This window comes from Mobula hypostoma, chromosome 18, assembly GCF_963921235.1.
Source record: "Mobula hypostoma chromosome 18, sMobHyp1.1, whole genome shotgun sequence".
NCBI classification, from domain to species: domain Eukaryota; kingdom Metazoa; phylum Chordata; class Chondrichthyes; order Myliobatiformes; family Myliobatidae; genus Mobula; species Mobula hypostoma.
Window position 1 is genome coordinate 63131932 of NC_086114.1, and position 6516 is coordinate 63138447.

Consider the following 6516-nt stretch of genomic DNA (forward strand, 5'->3'; position numbering starts at 1 on the left):
ATGGGCCAAATGGACTTTTTCTGCTCCTATGTCTTATCTCTGAGGAGAGCTAAGGTACCGGTGACCCCTGTTTCCATCCAGGGGGTCAGTGTGGACATGGTGGAGGATTACAAATACCTGGGGATACGAATTGACAATAAACTGGACTGGTCAAAGAACACTGAGGCTGTCTACAAGAAGGGTCAGAGCCGTCTCTATTTCCTGAGGAGACTGAGGTCCTTTAACATCTGCTGGACGATGCTGAGGATGTTCTACGAGTCTGTGGTGGCCAGTGCGATCATGTTTGAGGACGGTTAGCTCAGTTGGTCAGGGCATGGTACTAATAACGCCAAGGTCGTGGGTTCGATCCCCATACTGTCCATGTGTTCCCTTTAGCCGGCCCGGGGTCTGTGCACAACTCTGTAGAAGGTGCTTTGGTCGTCCACTATCCTTTGGTCCAGCCACTTTTGCGAATGGTATGCTGGCATTTATAGCGAGGGGATTCGAGTACAGGAGCAGGAAGGTACTACTGCAGTTGTACAAGGCCTTGGTGAGACCACACTTGGAGTATTGTGTGCAGTTTTGGTCCCCTAATCTGAGGAAAGACATCCTTGCCATAGAGGGAGTACAAAGAAGGTTCACCAGATTGATTCCTGGGATTGCAGGACTTTCATATGATGAAAGACTGGATGAACTGGGCTTGTACTCATTGGAATTTAGAAGATTGAGGGGGGATCTGATTGAAACGTATAAAATCCTAAAGGGATTGGACAGGCTAGATGCAGGAAGATTGTTCCCGATGTTGGGGAAGTCCAGAATGAGGGGTCACAGTTTGAGGATAAAGGGGAAGCCTTTTAGGACTGAGATTAGGAAAAACTTCTTCACACAGAGAGTGGTGAATCTGTGGAATTCTCTGCCACAGGAAACAGTTGAGGCCAGTTCATTGGCTATATTTAAGAGGGAGTTAGATATGGCCCTTGTGGCTACGGGGATCAGGGGGTATGGAGGGAAGGCTGGTGCAGGGTTCTGAGTTGGATGATCAGCCATGATCATAATAAATGGCGGTGCAGGCTCGAAGGGCCGAATGGCCTACTCCTGCACCTATTTTCTATGTTTCTATGTTTGCTGTTGTGTGCTGGGGCAGCAGGCTGAGGGTAGCAGACACCAACAGAATCAACAAACTCATTCGTAAGGCCAGTGATGTTGTGGGGATGGAACTGGACTCTCTGACGGTGGTGTCTGAAAAGAGGATGCTGTCCAAGTTGCATGCCATCTTGGACAATGTCTCCCATCCACTACATAATGGACTGGGTGGGCACAGGAGTACATTCAGCCAGAGACTCATTCCACCGAGATGCAGCACAGAGCGTCATAGGAAGTCATTCCTGCCTGTGGCCATCAAACTTTACAACTCCTCCCTTGGAGGGTCAGACACCCCGAGCCAATAGGTTGGTCCTGGACTTATTTCCTGGCATAATTTACATATACTATTTAACTATTTATGGTTTTATTACTATTTATTATTTATGGTGCAAATGTAACGAAAACCAGTTTCCTCCGAGATCAATAAAGTATGACTATGACTATTATAGTGATACGGTTTTATTTTCCTCTGTCTGCACTCAATATCAAACTCCCCTCCCTCCAAGCACAATGCTGAGGATCAGTGCTACAGGCAGCCATTCTCTACACCACACATTTAGGCAGATTGAGATGGGAATGGGCTCAGTGCCAGATCTCTGCCCCATCCTCTTGTCCACCCTGGGAACTGGAGTGACCAGTAGAAATTAGAAGAATGCAGGGTGATATTATTGAAACATGTGAAGTTGCAAGGGGGCATCGACCAGGTAGATGTTAGGGTGTTTTCCATGGTGAGAGGGTCTTGACTGAGAGGCCACTGTTAGTTGCTAGTGCCAAGGTACACAGAAATTTACCCTGGGGCAGATCAGCCAAGGTTATACTGAATGGGGGGGTAGGTTTGAAGGGCTGAGTGGCCTATTCCTGCTGCTACTTTCATCTGTCCTCGTGAATTATTAGGGGAGGGAATTCCTCTCTACTTTAACCGACATAAACTGCTGGAGGGAGTCAGCAGGTGAGGCAGTATCCATGGAGAGGAATAAAGAGTTGGCATTTCCGGCCGAGACCCTTCTTCATCAGGACTGAAACATCGAACTGGTTCCACAGCCTATGGACTCACTTCCAATTAATCTACCGTACAACTCATGTTCCTGATATTTATTGCTTATTTACTGTACTTATTATTATTTTGATTTTATTCCCCTTTTGTATTTGCAGTTTGTTGTCTTTTGCGCATTGATTATTTGTCTCTTTGTTGTGTGTTTTTTCCTTTATTCTACCATGTTTCTTTGTACTTACTGTGAACGTCCACAGAAAAGAATCTCAGGGTAGTATATGGTGACATATATATACTTTGATAATAAAATTGCTTTGGACTCCCTCTACGTTTCCAGCATCTGCAGAATCTCTTGTGCTTATGACTCCCTCTCTACTTAGTTAAGAGCTGCACCTGCTTGCGAGTTATTAGGGGAAGGAATCTCCCTCTACTTTAGTCAAGAGCTGTGCCTGCTTGAATGCTGCTCAGCTCCTTACAAGCACACCAATGCCACCAAGCCGTCAGCGCTGTGAACGTAGAGGGGCTGGCTCAGCGATCACAACATCAATTGAAAGCTGTTTACACTCTCACCTCGCTCCGCCTTTTAATGCTAGGTTCTGTCAGACTCAGAGGAGCGTGGGCTTGGAAAGGCCAATCCAACCTGCAATCAGGATTATTTCAAGCCCCTATCATTACCCCACATTACTCATCACTATGAAGGAGCAAATGGTGGGAGCCAGCCTTGTGTTACATCTGCCTTGGGCTGTTACAGGCAGCCACACCTGATTCTGGGGAGTGCAGCGATTCCCCCCCCACCCTGCCAACTCCCCAACTAATTCCCACACCACAACGGCTTCAGGAAAACAGACAACATAATCAAGAACATCCAGACACAACACAGACTTCAGATGTTGGGTATCCAGAGTAACACACATAAAGTGCTGGGGAAATTCAGCAGGTCAGGCAGCTTCTGTGGAGGGGAATGAACAGAGCCCTGATGAAGGGTCTTGGCCTGAAAGTTAATCCCCCCCTAGACACTGCCTGACGTGCTGAGTTCCTCCAGCATTGAGAGTGTGTGTTGGAGCTGGTCATTCTCTCTTCTCCCCTCTCCTGGCCAGAAGATAAAAACATTCCACTGCCCATACCACCAGACTAGAGGCTAATTTCTATCTCAAAGTTATCAGAGTCTTGAACAGATCTTTCATACGCTAAAAGAACACAATTTTTCAATGACCCTTGCATTTTGTTGGCCTGCATTTTCTCTGTAACTGTGCATTGTGTTTTTTTCACTACCTCCATGAGGCACAATCTGTCTGGACAGTGCACAGACAAAAGCTTTTTGCTGTATCTCGGTACATGTGACAATAATAAACCAGTCGACCAGCCCGTTCTCCTGCATGAGACGGGCCACACTGCCAGAGCAATTGGCTGTCTCTCCCCATTCACGCCACACCTCATACCGAGACTGACACAGACTCTGTCCCACTGTGCTTTCATATGCCCTGCTGCTACCTAGAAGAGTATCTCTTGCCAAAGTCACTTTGACACTTTATCATTTCCTGTCAGAGTCACCTTATGTTCAGATGCTCCTGCATCTAGCATCATTTTAGTTACATCCAGTTTATGTATATTAATGTGTAGAGTGTAGCAGTGCATATATACATATATCTGTGTGTGTGTGTGTGTGTGTGCATGCACACGTGCACTGCCACACACTCAATTACTTGTACATTGTGTTTCATAGGTTTGTTTTTATATTACTATCTTTTTTATGTTATTGTGTATTTAAGCTGCATCAGAGCTGGAGTAACAATCATTTTGTTCTCCCTTACACTAGTGTACTGAATAATGACAATAAACAACCTTCTATCTTTTTTTTAAATATAATTTTTATTAAATTTTCAAAATGAATACATAGAAAGATAATATCTACCCTCCCCCCTCCCCTTAACCCCCACCCCCCGTATGTAGTCCTACCTAAAGAGAAAAGAAGAAAAAAAAGAAGAGCTGCCTGGGTATTGGAAGGTTTCCACATGCTCCATGGGATTCAAAATAAATTTGGTGTACTTATTCGTTACTTTCCCCAAGGGACCAAGATCTTTATCGGAGCAACTAAATATGCCATCCTATCTTTTGTAAATAAAGGCGCCAAATATTCAAAAATGTTACATATTTATCTCTTAAATTATAAGTAACTTTTTCGAGTGGAATAGAACTAGCCATTTCATTATTCCAACGATTCATACTTAAATACAAATCAGATTTCCAAGTAACTGCTATAGTCTTCTTAGCTACTGCCAATGCAATTTTTATAAATTCTTTCTGATACTTATTCAATTTAAGTTTTCGCTTTATCCCTTCAATATCACCTAGTAGAAATAATACAGGGTTATGTGGAAGTTGAGTTCCAGTAATTTGTTCCAATAAGACTCTTAAATTTATCCAAAAGGGTTGAATTTTAAAACAAGACCAAGTAGAATGTAAAAAAGTACCAATTTCTTGATTACACCGAAAGCATTTATCAGATAGATTTGAATTTAATCTATTTATTTTTTGTGGTGTAATATATAATTGGTGTAAAAAGTTATATTGTACTAATCTAAGCCGAACATTTATTGTATTTGTCATACTGTCAAGACAGAGTCTTGACCAATTTGTTTCATCAATATTAATATTCAGATCTGTTTCCCATTTTTGTTTTGACTTATGGATTCCTTGTTTAATTGTCTGTTTTTGAATCAAATTATACATACAAGAAATAAATTTTTTAATTTTCCCTTTTTGAATTAAAATTTCAATTTCATTAGATAGAACAACCTTCTATCTTGAATCTCAATGCCACTGCATTCAAGCCCCTTCCTAAACAGAATATAGAACAGTACAACACAGAAACAGGCCCTTCGGCCCACAATGTTGTGCTGAACCAATTGCAAGAGACGGAGCAGGAAGAGAATTTACTGAAGGGAGGAATTTATAGGAGGCGGACTTACATGGCAGTAGGGATTAAACCCTGGCAAGGGAGATTATATGAAGAGGCGGGTTCCATAAAGCAGCTGATGGTCCCTGAATTTATTTCCAGTGGGAACTGACAAGGTGAGAATGTGCTCGAGATGTTTACACAACTTATTGCTCTGCAGGAAGCACGGATAATCAGCAGCTGAGGCCAAGAGAGGGACTAACCTGCTTTCAACAAACCAGCCACATTTATTGGCAGGCACCTACACATAATGAAATCAACCCTCCCGCTGGGAAGCAGCGAGAGTCATTGCCTGGTTTAATTAGGCAGGTCTCAGGCTTCATTGCTTCAGAGGGAAAGGGAGGATTTACGGGCAATGGGCCTTATGACTCCATCAGCAATTCAAAGCTTGTTACTGTAAATAGTATCTTTAGGTTTATCCAAAACCCTCCAAAGGAAGAAAGGTTAGAAATTGAGAAACCGTAATGTTAGATGGTGAGACTGTGGGGCGTTTTACACTGCACTGCTGAGAGGCTTTTCATCAGTCCTGGAGAGTTTAATCCACTCCTACTTTCTATTTCTGTTCCTGAAGAAACGTGGCTCCAGGGTAACCCATGCACCATCAACCTACAGGCTGCACCACTCAACGTTATTTTTCTGATCGTAACTATAGCTGTTCTGTGCCAAGTGTTCAGTGTGACTATTTATTTTTATTTAACATGCCCTTCCAGACCAAAGAGCCATGCCACCCAGCAATCCACCGATTTAACCCCTAGCGTAATCACAGGGCAATTTACAATGACCAATTAACCTAATAGCCAGTATGTCTTTAGACTCTGGGAGGACACCAGAGCACCAGGAGGAAACCCACGCACACACAGGAAGAATGTACAAACTTTCCTACCGAGGATGTCAGAATTGAACTCCAAACTCCGACGCCCCGAGCTGTAATAGCGTCACACTAACCACTACACTACCGTGACTGTAAGCACAGTGTTCTGTACCTTGGCCCTTGAGGAATGCTATTTGACAGTTAAACGTGAACAACTTCACTGGAGGTGCTGTAGAAATGCAAGCTTTGTTCTTCTTTCATCATCCTCCCTAACCTCATAGAAGCTCCGGTCACGCTTCCCCAATTTGGATGTCTCATTCAAGTCTGGATCATTATGTGGTGACTCATTGCAAGCTGCTCTCTCTAGATCTAGCCACTACCGTTATAATTGTTCTGCTCTAAAGTCTATGTTTCCGATAACTGTACCTGCGCTGCACTTCCTCCGTTACTGTAACACTCCAGATAACTAGACCTGCATAGATAACTATATAACTATATGTATAGATAACTAGACCTGCATAGATAACTATATAACTATATATATAGATAACTATACCTGCACTGCACTTCATCCGTAGATGTAACACTTTATTCGGATTCAGATTTACATTCTGATTCATCGATCTACCACTTGTA

The 6516-nt window shown here is 43.1% G+C and overlaps 1 non-coding gene across 1 annotated transcript; it reads left to right on the forward strand.

Annotated features, from left to right (window-relative positions):
- The first annotated feature begins 287 nt into the window (after positions 1 to 287).
- Positions 288 to 361, forward strand: trnai-aau (transfer RNA isoleucine (anticodon AAU)). The gene has a single exon. It is a non-coding gene; the product is annotated as a tRNA-Ile (tRNA).
- The last annotated feature ends 6155 nt before the right edge of the window (positions 362 to 6516 follow it).